This window comes from Gambusia affinis, linkage group LG09 (genome assembly GCF_019740435.1).
Source record: "Gambusia affinis linkage group LG09, SWU_Gaff_1.0, whole genome shotgun sequence".
In the NCBI taxonomy this organism is placed as follows: Eukaryota; Metazoa; Chordata; class Actinopteri; order Cyprinodontiformes; family Poeciliidae; genus Gambusia; species Gambusia affinis.
In genome coordinates this window covers 26391377-26412472 of record NC_057876.1, presented here as the reverse complement: position 1 = coordinate 26412472, position 21096 = coordinate 26391377, and the positions used below count along the sequence as shown (strand labels likewise).

Here is a 21096-nt window from a genome sequence, read left to right as displayed (position 1 = left end):
TGTATAGTAAGAGGAGCTGTTTACCAGAACATTTTAGAAGAGTTAATACTTCTCTCTGCTGAAGAGCTTTATGCTGATTTGATTTTCCAGCAGGACTTGGTCCCAGCCCACTGCCATATATACCAAACCTGCATGACCATGATGTCACTGTGACTGATGGACTTCATCAAGAGGAAGATGAAGCAGTAGAATCACCAATGCAGACAGTTTGAAAGCCACTATTGAAGCAACTTTGGCTTTTTTATCACCTTAGCAGAACAACAGGCTTAGCCCCAATCAAGCATTAGTTCATATAGTATGCAGTATATGTCTACTGCACATTGTTTTTGAATACCTTACTGGAACATGTCTGCCTGTTTGCCACTGAAAATCAGTCTAAAGCAATAGTCAAAAAGTTCCAGTTCTGAAGAACCAGTATCCTGCAACTCATCAGCACATCTGGCTCCAATATTAGCTCATTAGCAGAGCTCTGTAGAGCTTTAGTACATGCTATTGGGACACATCTAAAAGTTGCAGGACTATGGCCCCTGAGGAATTAAGTTCAAGGACACTGACAGCCTGGCTTGAACTTGAATGAATACTCATACTGACTAGTGACTGGTACGTAAATGACTCAATTTGCACAGAGTTGGCACCTCTGGAACAAACACCCTGCAGCATGTTTTGCAGCATGTTTTGCGTCATTAGAGGTAGTGTAACTTTTTTATTTTTTGCTACTATAAGGTGCGTAGGCCAATGTTTTCAACACTTGATATGCAAATTATATGGCCTTTGACAATTGTAAAGTTAGTCAGTTGCACCATGTGCAACTTTATTATAATATTGAAAGAGAATGTTAGCAGTTCATGTTGCACTTCATTGATGCTTTATCTAGAAGAATTAAATTCTGAATTATTTTTTCACATCAGTTGAAACCTGTTGACCTGTCACTCTGCCTGTGCTGTTAAGCTTGCCTCAACATTTTCTTTTTTTATATACATATACAGGAAATGCTCTGGTTTCCTGTATAGCAGCTCAGCGCATCATTTATGTTAAAATGTCTGGCTGCAGCCTTGTGAATGGAGAGCTGTGCATTCCTACTTGACCTGGCAAGCAATGGAGTCACCATAGGATGCAGGGAATGTGTGCCCAGTGATCAGTCCTTTCAATCGTATGTATAGCAGCAAAAAGATTTCTTCACCTGTGACTTGATGAGTTGTTCTCTTTACTTAAAAAAGTGTGGTTTATGTTTATAAAGAAATGTTATTTCCTGGAGAGCACCTAATATTTGTTGCTTGTTTTGGGTGTTAATATGTTTCAGTGCACTTAGTAGTATGGATTGACTTTACCTAAGTAGGTACTCTGAACTTATGCCAAATGATCTGTTTTGGTTTCTGTTGTGCAGACACTTATGCAGTTTTTTTTTTTTTTTTACATTTAAAACTCATTTAGGGCAGACCTTTAAGTAATAATTGGACATTTTAATCCACTTCATAGACTGTTCTCATGTAAATTGGTATTCCTGCACTAGTCAGTGCTTATTTTTAACATTTAGTTTTAAAGATTTGCTTTTCAATATAAGAAAATGCAATTGTTTTGCAGTTGGTAACGGTTGTGTGCTTTGTTAGAGGAAAAGTTATTCCAAAAGTAACAGAAAACAAATTTGTGCCATTTTTTCATCCTGTTTCTTTAGCAGACTGACTTAGCTGACTGTCAGCTAAGTCAGTGTTTATATACATATATAAGAAAGAATCTGCACCACATTCTCAGCATGTGACCTGTTGTAGTGTTTATCTAGAGCTATAATGGTATATCTTTCTGAAACTCCCAACAAAAGTAAGACACTACAGTGTTTGCAATTACACTACACATTTTTGTGATCACTGAGTCACTGAGGTGATAATAGTAGGTTTAGAGATAAACAGGATATACAACTCGTTTGATGTGGTCACGCAGTGGAAAAAAAATCGAACTAAGGTCTTTAAAGCTGTAAATGCTGTGCAGAATGCTGTACAGAAGTGTGGTCTGAATTCTTGTAAATAGCTCTCAGAACTAATAACTAAACTGGCAATTCTTAAATTTTTTATGTCAGAAAAGTAGAATTTTTATCAGTGAATAAAATGATATATAATAAAAACACTTGCCATATTTCAAAATGGGCATTGTTTTGAATAACCAGACTCATGTCTGGTTATTCAGACATGAGTCTGAATAACCAGACTCATGTCTGGTTATTGAACTTGATAAAAAGTAAAAGGATTTCACATTTTTGGTACACTACCAACAAACTTTCAGCGATATTTATCTTAAAAATTATCAAAGTTCAGAGGCTTGTGGTTTTGAAATATGTTATTTTGCTTTCACATTGGATTATGCGTTTTCTGCTGATTGTGCACAAACTGCAAACAAAACTGCACTGCTTGTTGATTAATCTGATTAGCATCCAGAATGTTTTTTTTTTTCCACTCAAGATGCATGTTTACAAACTTCCTTTAAAGTAAATGGCTGGAGGAGCATTTCTTTTTCAACAGCTGTACAAGTATTACATATATATATGTATTTTTCAAAACAGAAAAATTAAAATCACAATTTTCATCAGTGTAATTTGAATCTTTTTCTCCATATCTGCTCTGATGACTCGTTCCTAGATGTCCTGTAGTGTGTTATACATGTTTCCACATTCATCATGGATTAATGTTTTTGGAGTCATAGTGTGGCTTACAGGTTCTTCTGCATCCATTGTAAGTTTGTCTGCTTAGCAATTGCGGCTGATGCAACTGTTCTGTCTTGGCAAGGTTTGTAGTTGGTGCTTCCAATGTGGTCATTTCAGTCTGCTCTCGACTGTTTACAAACTGTTTTAAGCATTTTTTTCTTGTCTGGATTTGCTCTGGGACTACATACAGTTCTGTGAAAAAGTGTTTTTTTTCTGTGTTTGTCACACTTAAGGGGAACGTCAAGCCAATTTAAAGGGTTGTAGTCGATCCTTAATGTTTGTTTTGCTCTGCAGTGGCTTTCATCATTACCCAGTCTCTTTCTAAAGGTGGAGGAATGAACTCTGACCTTAGCAGAGGGAAGGTATCATCGTGGGGTCTTTTGTGACCTCTTGGATGTGCTGAACTAATGTTTTCACCATGTGTTAACCATGTGTGGATAATGGCTCTCACTAGTTCACTGGAGTCCCAGAGCTTTAGAAATGTCTTTATTGCCCTTTCAAGGTCTGAAATACTTTCTCATCTGTTCCTGAATTTATTTGGATCTTGCCATGATTTGTAGTTTTTGATGATCTTTTGGTGTACTTCACATTGTCATGCTGGTCCTAGTTCAGTGATGTCTTTATTACAAACAGGTGTGGCAGTAATCAGATGTGATAAACATTTGTTTTAGCAGTGAACAAGGAAGGACAATCACTTTTTGACAAGGGGTCATGTAGGTTTGTATTATTTCCCTTGTAATTCAAAATGCAAGTAAAAACTACACTTTGTTTACGTGACTAACATTTCATTTGGTTTGATGTTCTGAAAGAGTAAAGTGTGACCAACGTGGCAAAAAACAAAAAAAAAGTGTGGAGGAGGACAAATACATTTTCACACCACAGTAATATATTTACATCCTACTAAAAAGAGTTGTATTTTGAGCAATACTCTTTTCAATAAACTATTGCATATTGTAATGTCTCCATGTGACAGAAATAATTAGTTGGTTTGTTGTGAGGGTTTAACTGATTAAATTACAATTTACATTTAAATAAAACATTGAAAACTGGCTGTAACATCTATGAAGATAAGTATCTACCAAGATAACAGATATACATAGACCCATCAGTGAGAAATATGACAGTCTGTTAGTCAAACCAACTATACCCCCCTTTGTTCCAGTAAAACCAATAACTTGAACATAGATAGAAATAGAACTTTGATAATTGGAACCAATTCTTTTTACACGTCAGGAGATGGTGTGTGATTTTGACTGAGTTGATGTGCCAAGATTTTCTAATTTTGGCTTCAGTAAGCACATATTCAGCTTTTTGATCGCAGTCATTCAATCTTTATGCAGCATAGAACCCCTGATGGGTTCAAAAATAAAGTTCATCACCTACCACATCCAATGTAATTTCACTAAGTCTAAAAATGATTGCTTTGTCATTGGAACCAATGTGTGTATTCTCCATACATGGAACATCACTGTAGTGAATGAGAGAGAGGGCAACTAAAATGTCTTTGAAAATTCCCCTACAAATGTCATCTATTTTTGCAACTAAGTTTGTTGTGGCTTCTCAAAAATAATCCCAGTATTTCAGACAAGTTGGCCTTGAAAAATGCCAAAGCAGAGGGAACTAACTTTTCTGTAAATGTAGCTCTCTTTATGTTGCCATCATCAAGTCTTGCTCTTTAATTAGCCAACTTCTCCTGCAGTCCTTTCTTAAATTAATATTTTAACATTTTCTGTGCCTGATGGTTGGTTTGTTATTACATTTTGATGCATATTGATCTGATCAAAAGGAGCACATGCAATTGTCACGTAAACATCTTCCCATCAATCATACAATATAGAATTATGAATATTAATGTCTTCTGTTAAGTTCAGTTAATAGACTTTATTTTATCCTTTGATGGCAATACTTTCTATAACTGTTGAGCACCGTGGGAATGTACAGAATGTAATGCTGAAATTATTCACACTGACTGAGTTGGTTTTCCGTGCACAAACCTCTTGTGGACAGCTCGGCTAATTTAGTTACTCTTAATACTGAGGGAAAAATCCTCCCACATGCCTGTTCCTCCCCCACATTAATAATTCCAGCTATGACGATTGTGCTAAAACAAAATTTGAGTTGAGTATTAGACATCTTTAGGCTCTTTCAAAGAAGTAAATGAAGATTTGCTTTTAAAAGTTTACAGTTTTTTTTAATACACACAGCAATGCATTTCACAAATTAAGTAGAACATCTTAATTACACCATTATCACATTTTGAGCACCAACAACAAACTATAAATATAAATAAATAAATAAATATATAAATAGGATTTAGAGCTTGACAAACTTTACTTGAGATACTTTCGTTGTTTCTTGTGAACAAACTGAGAACTTCCTTGAAGTTTACCACAGCAATGACATGCAAATAAATGATTTAAATATTATAATACAGGAGTAAGCTGTCAACTTGTAGGCTATACAAATTGTTCCAGTATATCTCCACAACGCAGTGACATGACTATAAATATACAAAAATTAAGAGCAGTATTGAAAGAATCAATCAAAATAGATTAAACTCTATTAAAGTTAAAAGACATTGAGATAAATTGTAAAACACTTATTTTATAAAATGTCCATTCCTTTCTGCTATTTAGCAGTGTTTCATTCCACTAAAACTGATGGGGAAGCAGTTGTGCAAATAATTCCCAAAGCTTTATGAGCGTGAAGTTGCAGCTGCTTCATTTTCTTTTAGAAGCAAAGACTCATACTTGTCCAGAAACTCGATGAAAGACTTTTGAGGCCATTTTTCACAGGCACATGCAGCGGGGTTTGATGGTGCCTAAAGCAAAAATAAGTCCAGTTAGGTCTGGTCAGAAGTATAATTTTTAACTCTCTATCAAATTCAACTTCACATCACAGAAGAGGTTGTACTTACTGGGTCGTTTGTCATTTTCTCTAGTTTCATTTTTAAAGTGTCAAGTCCAGCGGCAATGCGATCGTCTGGGTCCTCACACTCCACTCTAGCTGTTCCATTCAACTCTTTAAAGATGCATTCCAGGTCACTCTTGTAACATTTCTCCTGTCAGGGAGAGAGAAATGTTTAGCGTCCTTTTGCCGTATTGACTGAGGCGGACTTGTGGCTGCACACAGTAAAGTCACCAAGTAGTCACAGATGTGTGAAAATTCAACACCTGGCAAGCTCATTTCCTGTACTAGAGAACCTTTACATGTGGTTTATAAAAACTCAAAGCCTTCAGGCTGGGTATCTTACATGCACGCAGGGGAGTACCCAACATGACTTAACTGTTCACTTGTCAATTTATAGTCCTTACTGTCCTCAAGTCTCACACTTTTTGCTATATTTTGCTTTAGTTTCTTACTCTTGTATAATTTATTTTGCAGAGTAAAGATATTATCTTACATCTGTTGATTCTGGAGTATAAAATGTTCCATTTTCTTCCTGTGAAGACAAAAGAACATATGACATTTTATAAGCAGTTGTCAAAATTTAACAAAAATGTTTAAAATATTTGGCAAGAAATTACTTACACATTTTAATTCCCTCATGAATTCGATGTTGAAATCAGACATAATATTAACTGGACGGCAATCAGAGAGTGTGACAGAGAGGGTAAAGATCCAAAATGCAATCCTCATAAAATGCTCCATGCTCAGATTGAAGTCTTGTCGGTGTGATAAGCAAGTTGTTTAGTAAAAGTGATTTACTTACCCCCTGTGTTGCTGTCATTTATATTGCTTTGTGGTGGAAAGGGTGGGCTGAATTAGTTGTGCATTACCGAGAGCATACAACATTATTTTTCCTTTAGATGACTCTTGGAATTTTTTTTTTTTTTTTTTGCCGTTCTGCTGCAGTATGGTAAAATCCCTCCAGTGGCCTGTTGTAGAATAGCACTTTACTTCAAGATAATATGAAAGTAGGTTGATTGTCACTAGTTTTCTTTTGTGTTTTATTATTTTTCTCTCTTTGCTCTATAAACTTTTTTATTCAGATGTTTATAAGAAACTGAAAGATGATAACTTCTCATATCAACAGACGTTTTAATCACCTTTCTGCAATTTTACACCCAAGGCTTTGTTGGTAAAATCTGAAGTGTGTGATTAAGGAGAAACGGTGGTATTGGCAGTGCAATTAGTATTTCATTCTGAAAATTGATTGCCAGCTATTTTATTAACATTTCTATGTACTCTCATGGTGGAACATATTTTATTGCCACTTTTTATCTCTGTCTTTAGACTTTCCACTTGATCCATGATACTTATTTGTGGTTTGTGTGTTCCGACCACATCTGTCCTTTAGTGGTATATTCCTTGTGCCTACACTTGGATGACACCACAGGTGTAAATGAGCATTTACAAACCAAATGGTACAGAAGTAAGAATTTAAATGTTTCACCGAAGTTGTATGTTGAGTAATGTAACTCATTCAAAGAGGTTGCCTTGTGGGTGTGTGTGTATGTGTATATATATATATATATATATATATATACACATACATGTGTGTATGTGTGTATATATATATATATATATATATATATATATATATATATATATATATATATATATATACACATACATGTGTGTATGTGTATGTGTGTTTAAGCAATAGAGAAGGTATTGTACAGATGTTTCTAGGTTGAGTCATGACTCGTGACATCGAAGAGTTGTGCTGTGCAGAGGCGATAACATTTGTTTGGCTTGTAAGCAAGGAAGTAGAAGTAGGATTTTCCCCCAAATCATCTCACCGGTAGATTACATCAGTCTATATAAACTCTTATTCTAATCATGTGATAATTGTGTTTTCACCAGACATATTGAATGGTTGATTTGTTGAGTTTAGGTTAGTATATGTCCTATTTTCTTGTGTACTGACAGATCCCAGTAACTTGGAATATCATTTAAACTGTCACCATGTTGTGACAATTTGCTATGAGACGGATAACTTGTGAAAAGATTGATCTCTCCCACCTCCTCACTGAGCTGCTATTGTTGTCTGAAGAAATGGTACGCTCCCGACCTAAAACAGCCAATCAGAGCCAGGAGGAGGGTCTTAGCACTGTCAATCATCCTCATGTTCTCACTGTTTAATGTGCTAATGGCAGAGAAGCAACTTGCCATTACAGGAAAATGGCTTATCCACCATTATCTGTTCCCATGCTAACTAGCCTGAGCATTCACAACAGTCTCTAGCTACGTGAAACTTAAGAAGCGGGAGGACAGGATGAGTATCGCCACATGAGATTGTGTTGGACAGTGCTAAGACCTTCCTCCTGACTCTGATTAGTTGTTTCTAATTAGCACTGGGAGGAGACAACTGTTTTTTTTTTCTCACAAATTATCTGTTTCGTATCATCACAACGTAGTGAGATTTTCTTTTGACCATGGAATAAAGAATAATCCTTTTCTCTTCCTATTTCCAGTCTTGATGGACGATATTCTGCTTATCTGAGAAGTTTAGCTTCCTGAACACAACTGATTAGAATGAATTTCTCCCTAGCAGTTTTTGTGAAGCAGGGAGAGATCTTGGGCTTTAACAGTTTATGTTGTGTGTGTTTTAAACATTAAGCTTTTACAGCATGGGCTGGTTCAATTTTCCTGTAACATGAAAAAAGTTCAAGTTAAGTTTAATGGTAACATTTCTGTGTCATTCGATAAGCAGTTTTGTTAAACTAAAGGATGTGTGCAAAACCGTGAATTTAGCCAAAAATCTTTATGTAGAAAAATGCAAATAGAAAACTGACAATCTAAAATAACATTACAATCTCTTTTCTTTTGTTCCAAATAATAGACGATATACATGGTCAAAGACTGTATTTCTCTGCGCCTATGCAGTCTTCCTTCTGTCTGACTTTTGATCAGTCATCAAAATGACTGATTCATTTTGATGCATGAACTGAACAGGGAATAAAATTCAAATTTTTCACCTTTTAAACAACCAATGAAAAGTTACCAATTGGATCTGCAGTTTAGTAGATTATGGCATCTCAAGTAATGTACTCATGTTCTTACTAGCTTTGTTAGTTTTATCAGTGTTTAAGAACTTCCATTTCCGTTAGCAACTATTCCCCAAACTATCCATCTTTATAGCAGCGAGTCAGTCAGTGGTTTTATAAGATAATGCTGCAGTGAATGGAAGCTGTTGGAAGTCTCATGTGATTAGTCCATGTTTGACATTTTTGTTGCGTGTATCTGTCCTGTGAGTGACAGATAAAACCTTGTAGAAGTCGCACACCAATTACTACACCTAAAAAAAATAATTTGACAACCTTACATTCTTATAACACAGAATAAATCCAGGTGAATTAACAGTTGAAACAATAAAACATTTTGCTGTATTTGCATTGACAGGATGCAAAATATACAAAATGGTGTTGATATTGCAATAAAAGCAGAATTATGTGGAAGTATTATGTGTGGCCTTTCTTTGCCCTATTCAGAGAGGAAAGGCTATTTGACAACTCTTCAGCTGCTAAACTCTGAGACTATTCAACAATGACTTTACTGCTGTTTCAGGTGAGAAATAGTATGTTAAAGCTAGCATTGACTCCAAACTTTTAAATCAGCATGTAGATAAGCAAAACTTTAAAAAGCTTCAAATTAAATATTATTTTCAGTTTACTTTGTCAAATAATGCAGAAATAGGCATTAACAATATTTAGCCAAAGTGGAGTGTATGAAAAAGAAACAGTTATGAAAGGTTAACATTGACTCTTGCAAAAGCAACCACAATAAAATTAAGATACTATGAAAAGAAAAACTTAATGACTTAAAGATTTTTTTATATACTTATGTTGCATCAGTTGAGTGTGTTATTTGGTGAAGACGTTCAGTTTTCAGCGAATTTGAATGAGGCAGTGGGAGGTTTATTGTGGTCCTTGTTTTATATTTAAATTTTTATTTTCAGTACAGAAAATCAGCAAAGGGTGTCAGGGCTACTACTTTTTATTTCATTTTCTCAGATTATGTGAGTTCTTACAGCAGTTGGGTGTCAACTAGTGGCACCCAAGGGAGCCAACTAGTGGCACCCACCCACACACCCAAGGATATTGGTATTGCCAATTATGGCAATACCAATTTGCCTTGGTATTGCCATCTATACAGCCAATACCAAGGACCAAATGTGAGTTTGTTTTTCATTTCATAAAGGCCTATTCCCAAAGACTTTTAATGTGGAAGACAAGTGTTTACAATTACTTGTACAATTTAAAACTGGTGTAAAGCTTGATCTGATTTTATTTCTAGTAAGATCTTTTTTATGGGTTTAGTAACTCTAACGTATGCTGGTCTTTCTTTCAGTTGTTTTCCAGTCCATGATGCAGCTATACTATATTTTCAAAATGTCAGTGGTTTGTGATATTTGCTGCTTATCTCACACAATCAGTTTAAGAGCTTGTTTGGGGCATGGGACGTGGGGGGAAAATTTACCCTTGACGTATTTTTCAGTTAACATATAGCCATGTGAATGTTCTTTATTATGTTTGGACTGAGAAAGTAGGTGCATTTGTTGGCTAACAGTGGTTTTATGTTCCTGCATGTTAATGCTGATTGAACTACTAAGGTGAAATTACTCAAAGTATTTCCACTCTTTGACTCTGTCGGGTATCATTCAAGAAATATCAAAGGAAAACGCTGTGGACTTTTCCATTATAAACCATGGAAATGTCATCATACTGTGGTGGACTGATTTGAATGTTTCTGTAAGAAACTGCAGCATATTTTGTGAACTTTCCCCTATAGTATTTGCTTCCTACATGCAGTGAAAACTGCAAAGATACTGTGACTTTTTTATGAAAATAACCAAGTTTTGATGAAAGCATCTTGTCCCCCTCAGAGTGGCACTTTGTAAAACTTACTGTTTTAAATCGCAATGGAAATCAACCAAGAAGCATTCATAACTTTTTCAATTGTCTATGATCATTTAGGATCCATAAATTTGGATTTCTATTCTTTTGAGACAAGAATAGAGGTCATATGTTGACCACTATTTTAGTCTACAGTCACATTTATTGAAACTAAATTCTGACCTAATTATGAATGCTGTTTTATAGCTATTGACTCTGAAAGGACAGCTATTTGTGACATTTTAGATAATTCATCTTATTTTTATTTACTTACTAATATTGTTGCTCTTGGAAATTTTACCACAGTTCAACATTTCTTAGCAAATAGAGAAATAATTGAAAGCTATTCAGTACTGCATGTTATTTCAACACTTTATTTTAAAAATATGCATTTCTTGCACAATAATTTAGCACATTAGTAAAATATTAAATAATAGAACATTCAACAAATATAAGTTAAATTCTTGAAGTGTTTCTAACTTTTACATTCAGTCATATTTTAGTGCAGCATGGTATAAAATGTCAGAACATTTGACAAATCACTGTTTGCTCATGAAACGTTGAAAGACTTTTTCACATTCCGTTAAAAACTTCGTCCAGTTTCCTGCTTCTTGACTTGCGCAGTATGAGGATGTTTCCTGTCAGAAGAGAAAACTAGTTCAGTACTAGGTGATACATTTTTAAGGTTGGATTAGAAAGCAACACGATGTGTCAAGACTCACCATTGGATAGAGGTTTTTAATCAAGTTCAACCCAAACAGAGCATCCGCCACTCTGTGATTTGTGTCTGTACAGTTTTTCTGCGCCTGCTCCAGTCCCTCCTTCATAACTGTCAGGGAGTTACCTGTACAGTTTTCCTGTTAAAAAATTCATCAAAAGATATATGAAAAATTGAGTCAGGCAGCTTTGCTTCTAAAGTCAAAGTGCACAGAATACATTGACAGACTGCAGTAGTTCTTCATTCTTAAATAAACAGGTAATATCCTACCGTCATGTCCACTGCTGGAGATGCAAATGTCACATTTTCACTCTGAAAAAATAAAAAAATATATTCAATATCCAAGTTTTATGTACACAATTTTATGGTGCGAACATCATGTACAGCTTATCTTAGAAAACATATTTCTAAATCAAACACAATTTTTATTTTTACTTACACATGAGACCTCTTCTTTTAGAAGTGTGAGTCCAAAGTCGTTGATTAGGCCATCCAACGACTTTGCTTGAAGAAACCCTAATAGAAGAAACATCCAGATGGCAATTCTGAAAGAGTGCTCCATGTTTAATCGATGAACTAACTTCACTGCAGCTTTTTGTGAAGAATGGCTGTAGTTTTCTTTGTCAGTAGCTTGTACTGAACTCCTGTACAGGCTGCTTATTTATAGGGCTGTGTAGAGAAAAACAGGTGGGCTGATAAAGACATGGACAGTTCAGTTTTTCCTATTAATCACTGTGCTTTCTTACCTCACCAACTGCTTGGGGGAAAAAACCCAAATCTGTGACCCAGGTGGCCAGACTGTGTTGGTGATTTGACAAAAAAATGTAAGTTTTATCTTCCACATCTTAAACACGTCATTTTAAAATTGATGAAATCTTAATTTCCTTAACAACAACAGGCGATGTAATGGTTTGGTTTCTAATGCTGATGAAAAAAACTACAGCGTATGCAAACATGACGTCACTTATCTTGAGAGGTTGTCAATTGAGTTTGATATTATATGTAAGTAAATCTGCTATATAGAAAACCCAGGGGAATAATAGTTGTACAGATTGAAGGTTAATTCTTAAATGTTTTGCGTTTTTTACGTTAAAATGTACAGAATGTAAAGTTAATCAACATGGATTATATTACTATAAAAATAATAATTATCAAAATAAAACATAAGACTGCTTTAGAAAGAGGAAAGGAAGCATTCTCCAGTTGTAGACTCAGCAGAAATGAAGGTTTTCTCTAGACGCCCACATTGTTGGGGGAATCCCCACTAGAATCCCGGGTAGCACAGGTTAGCATCACCACCAAACGCCTGCTTAAATCACATCGGATGTAATTGTCAGTTTTCTCTATTGCTAAAAAAATACTTTCACTACTCACTTAGGTTTCAGTTCTGGGGTTCCTTGAGGTCTCAGAATGGCAGTGAATGTGTCAGGATATTGGCATTATTGAAGAGGGTAGGGAAATTTCTATCCATGGAAATTGTTGCTGGTTGAGGGTGGGGGGCACCCTTCTGTTTCCATATCTTTGAAGTCCATCTTCACACTCATAGTAACTTTTGATATCAGGATGCCACAACCATACAGGAAAAAAATACTTAGCATTTTTGACATTTTGTTATCATTTGAAGAATTTTGTTTAATGATGGCACACACTGCTTTTTTTCACAGAAAACATAACGCGTTTAATTTAAACATGTTAGAATTAGAATCCCATTTTGAACCGAAGGTAAGGGCTAAGTATAATTTTGTAGTGATGACTACTATTACTTACTTATATTAAGTATAAATAAAGTTGTGGTTTGCCACAAATTAAACTACAGGGCATGAGAACTATCCATATTCAGAAAATTCCTAGTATGTTGTGTTCTTTCCAATAGCTTAATGTTTTATCTCTGACATCTAGAGTCAAGAAGATCTGAGGCTGAAAGTTTCCTCCAACAATATACATTTTTGTTCAGATTTGTAGTCGATCTGTGAGCCTCAAACATTCCAAATTAAAATTTCTGATGAAAAAGTCTTGTTTCAACAACTAAGCTTCAAGATGTGAGTTTTGCTGTCAATTCCTTTGCAGAGTGGTGTTTTGCAAGTCACTCATGCATTGGACAGGTTAAAGTTAAAAAGCTGAATTAGGTAGACTTTGAACTTCATGTTTTCAGATCTTCGCTAGGTGTACTGCGAGGTTATGTGTAAGGTAAGGTGAATGACACATTGACCACAAATTTCTCTTAATGTCCCAAAACCTGAATGTTGGTGTATTATCGCTCAATGAATCAAAGGGAAATATTTTTTTTAGTTTCCGTGATAGTAGTGACGCCACTGGAGAGGGTGGAAGTTTGGTTACTGCAGGCCCTACCACAGCAACGTGTCACAGTCTAGCAGTAAATGTTACATTATAATCAAATGCGTCTTTGTCAGTGTTAAAATGGTAGCAAAATTATTTTTATTAATAGAACACTAATGTTCAAATGTAGGTAGGAAGCATTTTAGTTTATCTTTTTCAAATCAAGAGCGAATTCTTCAATTTTTGTCATTTCTCTACATTTGTCATTCTATTCTTTATCAATCTCAGTCTATTTCTAAATAAGCAAAAAAATAAAAGCTATTCAGGTCATTTGTAACAGTTTGTAGTAGGTTCTCAGGCTTACTAGTTTTGAGTGCACTGGATTTTTCTCAGTCATTAAATTTCTGCTCTTGCTTTGTAATCTGGGTCAAAAACCCTCAAAAACCATAATCATAAGTTTGTTTTGCATGACTGTCAGAAGAGTTTGGAGATGTGAAGAAAGTTTGAGAAGACTGCATGTCTTCTCAAACCTTTTAGAGCATTTTTGCACAGCAAGTAAGGTGGTTTGATATGCTTATTGTTATGATTAATTCATAATACGTGGGCTGAGATCCGGTCAACTGGTCTTTTACATGTTCTTGACACTTTCTTGAAATTTTTAATTAAGCTAACATGTTTGATTTCCAGGATTTTTGTCATTATATTTATGTATATTTCAGAAATATATTTATTTAGCCACTGGTTTGGTCTTTAACATCATGTGGCCTTCAGAAAAAGTAACTGTGCACCATTAGAGTTAACACAGTCTTTAGATACCCATATAAAGTAGGTCAAGTTTAACTGGAAGTACTTTAGGGATTCCTTTTTGGTCTTCGGTCTTGTGCCAAGATCTGAAAGACCAAGTTTTCAGTTTTCTGACGCGTGCTTTCATTTCCTCATTTTGGCTTTTTGACTTTGTTTTGAGTATACATTTACCAAAATGGAGATATGTGTGAGAAAATCTTTATAAACTAGGGCAAAGCTTATTTTATAGTTATCCTTTGGAGACTAGCTGTTTGGTTCTCAATGATGAACCTGAAGCTCATTGTATTGCTTTTAAACTAAAATTTGACTATCATTTTGAATGTTTTAAGAATATTAGTTCTGTAAATACATTTTACAATATCAAAAGGGGGATCTTTCCCAAAATAATATTATTCATGGAGGATGTTCAAATGTAAAAAAAACTGTGAATAAAATCCATGTCAAGGAAAATGTCTCGTCACTTGTCAGTTATTTGGTGTATCTGCAGCACCACAAATATGCAGCTGCAGTTCTGTGTGCTTGGCAAGTGCATACCTAACACATTCTGTTCAAGATGTACAGAAGTTATGCTTTCATGTCATCATTTGGCTAAGATCATTCTCTAAATTTCAATATGCATATATTTTTTATCCAGAAATTTCTTTATTTTCACAATTGTAATAGTAAAATAAGCATAAAAGGCCTTTTATATACTTTCTAAAAAATATTCAATTGCTTGAATGTTTTACCTTTTTCAATGCGTTACGATTTATTCATTGCAATTTGTCACCTTTTTCAGTGAGAAATCAATCATTGTCACTGAAATTTGGCTAAATTTAATTTTACAGTGGGGACACAGTTTCCCTTTGTCAAATAATTTAATTTACATAAAATAATATTTTATGTAAATTTCATAAAATTTAAAAATATATGTTTTTTAAATTTCTTTGAAAAAATGTTTATTACAGTCTGGTAACATGTTTGCTTACCTACTTGCCTGCTGCTCTGCAGGGTTGTGTGAGAAGCTGAATGTTGGGGGAGTTTTTAAGAATCAAAGTAACAAGAGAGTTTTGAAGATTGAACGAACAACCCTTCTTAGAAATCACAGAGCACAATCATAGCCCACAAAGGCTATGTCTGAAAACCATATGGTTTATATAGTGGTAGAATAAATACTCTATCCTCTGAATTCCTGCGTTTGCTCTCACATTTGCAATCATTAAAAAAAGATAAACTAATTTCAGCAACAAAACTTCTGAGAACTGCCCACTGCCACTGTGCATGGCAAGTGGTACAAATCCATGTGTACTTTTCTGTGCCCAATTAATCATGTAAGCACAGAAACAGTTGCAAGATGGAATAAAGGCTGAGGCTACTAGGATTAACTGGAAAACTGGACAAACTGGAATGAAATTGACAAAAAAAACATTTTAGTTGCTGATGATTAACAGAGGAAAGATCTAAAAAGTCATAAGAGAAACATGTTAAGTGCAGCCTGTTTATTTAGAGATCAATATAAAGTGTCACAACAATTACAAAGATAATTTGCTTGTGTCTTATTTTTTAAAAATATTAAAACAAATGGCTTGAAATTGGGTGTTCTACTAGCAACCACACAGCTGCTGGGTTTTCCTTCAAGTTAAAGATTGTGGTTTCAGCTGCAAGGCTGGGAATTCCTCTCTATGTTGCAGGGTTTTCTTCCTGCAACAGGGGTGCTCCAGTGTCTTATGTATATAAACACAAAGAGCATATAAAACAAAAAGCATAGTTTAAATGTATTTTAATGGCCCACAAATAAAACAAAACAGCAACTTTGTGTTTTATGTTTGCAATGCTTTTATAACATCTGTAATGTGATGTTGCATTATGCAAACCCCTTGCTGCACCCTAGACATTTAAAAGTTAGTCCTAGACACCTTTTGACAATTTGTATGTTGTAGGAATATTTGAGGATAGAACCAGGGATTAATCTGGCACAGGACCACACCCATTAAGCAGGGCTGTGTCATGGAACAACCTTCAGAAAACCTCTGCAAAGTTCTTCATCTTGAAAAATATCAAGTGTACATGTAGAAGCATTAAAATAATTAGCTCAATCAAAATGGGACAACTTGAAATGTATGCAAAAGATGAGATACAATGTAGAAGCTGATGGTAAAAAAAACATACATGACTGTGGTTGTCTGCATTGTGTTTTTCAGTCTTAGTAGTTGTTGTTTCTAAAGCTAGCCTTGAAGCCTTCCAATTATCCAAAGCACATTAGTTGGATCTACAAACTAACTAATGAGGATAATTAAGCTGTAGGAGGGTCCCAATGAAAATGAAATGCAACACAATTCATCCTCAGGTCCCTCAGGTCTTCTATAATCTGTTTAATGGCAACTTTATCTGGCATTGAAATCTGCAGCACTGGTCTTTTTTTTTACATTGGTACACACACTGACCATAACCATTGTTTCATGTAGGGGCCACAGTGCTTGCCACTTCTTAATTTTAAAAATTAAGAACATAAAACTATTTTCTGAAGTAAAAGTTTAGTCTTACAGAGTCAAGTATTCTGTCTTTGCATTAAATTGACTTTTATTTTAAGTTTTTTTCTAATTATTGTACTAGATTTAGTTGAACATTTTTACAGGTGTTTCAAAATATGATTCAATTTCAACCTTTTCACTCATTACAGAACCTAAAAGGTTAAGTAAACACTTCTTGTAAGCATTTGTTTGTGGTGCAGTGTTTGATGCTTGTTGTTTTTTCTGCTTGGTCAACACATATGCCAAGGTTTGTGTTGTGGTTTAAGTAAACAAAACCTGAAAGTCATTTTTCACAGGTGTGAGTAACATTTTTGTAGAAATCTAACACATTTCTTTGTTGCTAAAATCCCCTCTATAATCTGGGAAGTACATAGTATAGATATTTGTATTGGAGCACCTGCTTAAAACAGGTGAAAACATGTTTACCCTAGTCATAATGAGACTTTTAAGTGGTATGTGGACTAGCATGTTTCTACATTAACCACAGCTGCACAGCTTGTCATTGCACCTGTTTGTATTGATTTAAAACATAAGTACACACTGTTAATATTAGTAGTAATATTAAAAGCAGTTTTTATTGAAGCAGTAGATTACATAATACATACAAATATAAAGCGACTCACAATTAAAACCCAATTGTCTAAGAGTACAACAACAAAAAAACAACAGAACTTTGAACTGTCACAATAATGAAAAACAGAATTGGCTTTTTTGGTCAAGATTGTGTGGAATTTGTCTTCAGTTTTCAAGCATTCACAGCATGTATAATGGATAAACCTTTGAGCAAATAAAATAAGAATAAAGTAACAATATGTTAATGTACTTAAAGTTTACTGCATTATGAAGGAAAGAAGAAAAGTTAACCATTGTGATGATGCCGACTACTCAGGCTGAAAGGTGTTCATTGTGTTTATCAGAGAGAGATCCTGGGAGAGGAAACAGTTTCTGTGGAAGCTGGTTTTTGCAATTAGGTTGCCGTGGCGCTGATCTAAAGATAAAAATCTACACAGTTTGTATCCAGAACATGTTTTTAGAAAAGCACAGCTTAAAACAGATGTAATTAGGAACATCTTCTGAAAATGAACATTGAATCAGAAAGCTAGAAACTGGTCATGTTTTCCCTTCATTTCTAGCACTTTACCTCCAACTGTTGTCTTTGACATGCTGCCATCTGGTGGTGAAGGCAGAGTTTTAAAGTTATGTTACTCTCATTGAAATGTGTTTTTATTCCTTCAACCAATAAAAAAAATACAGAGGTGGGTAGAGTACCCAAAAGTTCAATACTACTTCAATATAATTTCACTCAAGTAAAAGCAAAAGCTGCCATCCCAAGAAATTGAAAAATAGTATTTGGTAAAAAGGCTACTTGAGTACTGAGTAACCATTCATAACATCTGATTTAATATTTTATATTGATGTTATCAGACAATAAAAAATATAGGTATAGGCAATTAATAAAAATAACTACAACATAACAAATTAAAGCAGAAGAAACACATTTCCTAATCAATTAGTCTTCAGTATAAAACTTGTGAAACTCTTACAGTACGCAAAGTATATGCAAGTACTTCCAGTGACAATTTATAGTATTTACTGTGTTTTTGACCTAGAAATGGCTCAGAAGATGGAGAATACTATTAAAACAGCAAAGCTTGTGTAGAATCAAGAGGTCTCACTCTAACATAAACTGCAGGTTTTCCTCTGTCTCATGTATTTTTGGTTAAACTATGTTTGTTCTTCCTTCAGATAAGTAACTCACAGTAGTAGAGTATCCAGAAATTTTAAGAGAAATGATACATAATAATATTGTATGTCAAGTAAAAAGATTAAGTACAGTACAATTAAACTACTAAAAGTAAATTTTTCCAAAAAGTTACTTAGGCAAATGTAACCGAGTAAATGTAGTTAGTTACTAACCGCCTCTGGAAAACCATATTCTTGTAGCTATACATATGTACCTTTAAGTACATAAGGGGTCAAAATTAAAGGAGGAATATAAAATAAAAACTACTTAGAATATAAGGGCATGATAGTCTAACTTAAGGATAGCAGGCTGATGACTTGTTGGAAGAAACTTTTGGTCATTTTCAGTTTTTTGTTCTTAGTGAGTTTCCTCCAGGCCTGGGTGGTTTGAGCCCTCGTTCACTTTTGACCTGAAACAGTTTATATAAATAAGTTTGATGCTTATTATGAGTGGAATTAAAAATAAGTATTCATCAGACTTTCTTTAACGTCATATATCAGAATAAAATTATATTTTGTCAATAGAATTAAGTTGCGAGTTTCAGATGCCACGAGGTTAAAAATGACATAAATTAAATCTCAACTCTACAAAGGCATGCCACAGACTCCACCTGGTCAATATCGGTTTATCAAAAACTGTGGAAAAGCAGCATGTATCAAATGAGGTTCAGCCATGATTTACTTCCTTAAAGAGCTACTTTACCAGCAGTTTAATGAAGTAGTTTTCTTTGTTATTGTCACTCTTCTTTCTTTCTTTTTTTTTTTTTCAATCACTGGGAAGATTTTTTGGTCCACTAACTTTACCATGATGCTTCACTTAATTGAGGTCTCTTTTTTGCATTGCTGGTTTAATGTCATTAGATGGGTCTGGCTTCTTTACAACTGTTTACTTACACGTTACAAAACCAAAGAAATAATAAAGGTATTTAATTATAAATAATTAGCTTGAGGCAGTTCTATTGTTGATAATTGATAGCCACTTGTCTGATTAAGAACTTCCTTTGTTCTCTTTTAATGTTTTTTTCAAAATAACTACACGTACGCTGTTTGCTTTCTTGTAATTTTTTATTTTTACTTTTGGTGATTTGTAATGTTTGTGCCATGCGGGTTGTTTGAGTTGAGTTGAGTCTTAATTCTTGTAAACTGAGTTTCCCATTTGGTATAATTAATGATGGCTACTGTTTTGGCCTGTACAAGCTTGGAACAGCTATTATAAAAAGTTTTGTTCATAATTTGCAAATTTGTTCAAGCTTGGCCAGATTGGATGGAGCAACTTTCAAGTTTTGTCACAGAATTTTGATTTATGGAGTTCTGGACTTTCACTTTTCAGTAGTTTCCCTTTTCTACTAAGAAAAAGTATCCCCCTCTATGATGCTGTCACCATTCCAGTGTGGGTGTGAGATTTACAGGGGAATGTGAAGTGTTGGCTTTTCATCACAAAAGCACTTTGCACATAGACCACAAAGGTTAGACTTGCCTTGTTGAGGTAGGTGGCCAGGCAACTGTGGCAGAACTTTTTACATGAAACACTGAACAATGATTTGTCAGATGTTCTAGATGTTCAAAGCTTGGGGTATTGTTTTGTAACTTTTGTAATTTTTTTTGAAACTGTAGTTTCAACTTAAGGTGAAAATCTTTATTATCCATGAATATTGAGCTCTAAACAGAAATTGCTGTGGCTTTAGAAAGAAATCCCTTCCTTGCTTTAAGCTTTTGACCTGCAGATTTAATACTTTTTTTTTAACTTTAACTTTAACTTGAATTATGTGTGTCAACTTCTTCAGCTGAAGACAAACTATAATACATATAAAAGAACCCCTCAGAAAATACATTTTAATAGAGCAGCAATAAACTTATCTGATCTTAAGTGTCAGTTTGTTTTCAAGTCTAACGGAAGAAAGACTCATCAGTTTCATATCTGGAGTTGATGCTTAGCAGATTAAAAGCTGTGGTTTTCTAAATGAAAGTGTGACCCTGAATACAAACCGCTTCTTGCTGTTGGAGAAGCTTTGATAAGAACTCTAGAACCTCCATCTATTTCTAATGCAATCTTGAATATCAGTTGGAATCCAAAAATGAGAAAACAAAAATTATTATCAATTTCATTTATTTAACAAGCACATTTTATGATATGTAACATTTTCTACTATACCACATTACACATTGTATAAATGTTAATAAATATATTCTTTAAGAACTACAAGATATATAACTTTTCCCTTCAGCGTTGGAGGAAAAAAGAAGTTAGACCAGGACTGTCCACTGGGGGGCATTAAAGCAGCTTTTCCAAACATACATTCTTTGTAGCTTCACTGAGTTCATCGCCACACCCCAAATAAATAAATAAATTAGATAGTTACAAGGCTAATATATATTTGTTATGTAGAACTATATTCAGTGTAGTGTGTTCTCTATGTTAAACTCTTATTCACGTCTGGGTCGTCATCCTCTCTCAGTCCATACTCAGCTTGGCTATGCCCTAAAATTGACAGAAAAGAAAATTCCACTTAA

At 34.5% G+C, this 21096-nt stretch overlaps 1 protein-coding gene across 1 annotated transcript in view; it reads left to right on the top strand.

The window, feature by feature from the left end:
• The first annotated feature begins 1090 nt into the window (after positions 1-1090).
• The window catches only part of bbs12 (Bardet-Biedl syndrome 12), a 42499-nt gene continuing 22493 nt past the window's right edge, over positions 1091-21096 (top strand). The window contains exon 1 of the mRNA XM_044126467.1: positions 1091-1150. The gene's annotated coding sequence lies outside the window, so the exon portion shown is untranslated. The remainder of the gene's footprint in view (positions 1151-21096) is intronic.